Below are 2,054 nucleotides of genomic sequence, written 5' to 3'. Positions count from 1 at the left end.
ATTACCCATTAAAATACTTAAAGGAAAAAATCATCCACCTTGTGCTATAATTAATCAAGTTGGACAAAATTGAAAATACATTTCAGCTTATAAAGTGCTAGTATCCTATTGAGAATATCACTAGGATTCATTCTCAATCCATCTCATTCCAATAATAAAGTTACATGTGTCCTCTAACTAAAAGTTTGCAGCCAAATATCACCGCTAGTAAACGGTTATGATCAAGACCCTATGAATGGGGTGGTATCTTGCTTAATGGTGCCACTAAATTATGGCTATGGCTAGAGCCATATGTTCATCGATGGCACTAGATCATTGAGATATAAATTAATTGGATATAATCGATAGGGTATAAAGCCCTCTGTAAGCTAAGGAGGATTCAAATTTGTCCCCTGAGACAAACATCCATCACAGGTCAACAAGGTAACTTTAAACGATGCAACCTATGGTTACCTAAAAGAATCCTTCTATCAGGTTATGTCTACTACCTCTTATGACTAAGTAGACTAGGAACCACATTGGCCAAGAACTAAACCCCATCCATCACCACAATGGCCTGTAATAACTCATCATCACTCTCCTCATCATCAGTTTTATGTGCAAAATGGTGAAATTTCTAATTTTAAATATCAAATTGTCAATGCTTAAACCAATACTGCTACTATATTCTAGATAACACATATCTTTGTGTATCTTGAAAGTTTTTTTAGGATTATTAAGCCCTTATAAACTAGCCCGAGGCTAACCAAGAGGGGGGTAAATTGATAGTTTTAAAAATTCTTAAACACAAAGTAGAAACTTTTTTGAAACCTTTTTGAATATTTTAAAACAAACACAATCAACCATAGAAATTAATATGCGAAAAAATAAAGTGTAAGAATAACACAGAAAGAACACATTAGATTTTATAGTGATTTGGTCAACTTAACCTACATCCACTCCCTAAACCCTCTCCTCCAGGTATTGCACTAATATACAGTGACTATCCTTTTTCTCCCACAGCATGGTGTAGGAGCCTTTACAAACTCCTTTTTACCAACCATGGTGAGGCAGAGAACCCAAACTCTTTTTGCTTCCTCTTGAAGCAGACAGAGAACCTTGATCGATTATTGATGAAGACCTCCCTAGAGACACCAAGGAGTTAAGGATGATGAACGGATAAGATGAAACAAATCCATACTTGGAGAAACCTTTGTGAATACCTCACAAACTCCCCCTCATAAGATTCTCTCTCTCTCTCTCTCTCTCTCTCAACTCCCAAACTCTTCCTCTCCTCCTCTCTCTCTCTCTCTCTCTCTCTCTCTCTCTCTAAATAAGGCCTTAAATATTACTTTAATTTGTAACATGATATCAAAGATCATATAGGACAATCGACATATTATCCTTTATGATTAGTGTATTTTAGCCCTTTCAGCTAGGATAATCTGGGTGTGCTGGATGATTAGAATACATTATGTATTTTGATCATCCTGGATGATGCAGACATCTTCCTATACAATTAGTTCAAAATCATATATATCATCTATCTCATAGTTCTAGTCATCCAGGAGATCCATGTTGAACGATGAAGAAACATAAATAATCATCCAGGAATATGCTTGGATCATCTTGTATTATTAGTTCAAAATTAGTGATTATCATCTAGCACATAGTTTTGGTCATCCAATAGAAATATCTAGATGATGAAAAAAAGATATAATTGATTATCCAGCATATAGTTTTTGGTCATCGAACTGATTCAGGAGAATTTTAAGGTTTTTCAAACTGATATTCCCGGATTGATCCTGCGATCATCTAGGATGATATGATCGATCAATCTAACCTTAATTACTTTCCTTAATCACTTGACTAATTTACGTATAATTATAATGAACTATCCAGGATGATCTGTATTATCCTGTATGATTTCTAAAATAATATTATACCTAAAAAAGTTTGGCAGTTGAGTCTTTCTTATTTTAGCCTAATATCCAAGAAGATATGAATATCATCTTAGATGATTTGATTAATCTGGCTAGCTTAACACAGCTACCCAAATTAGGGTTTTTGTTTTT

This window comes from Dendrobium catenatum, unplaced genomic scaffold, assembly GCF_001605985.2.
Source record: "Dendrobium catenatum unplaced genomic scaffold, ASM160598v2 fragScaff_scaffold_546, whole genome shotgun sequence".
Classification (NCBI taxonomy): Eukaryota; Viridiplantae; Streptophyta; class Magnoliopsida; order Asparagales; family Orchidaceae; genus Dendrobium; species Dendrobium catenatum.
This window is presented reverse-complemented; position numbering follows the sequence as displayed.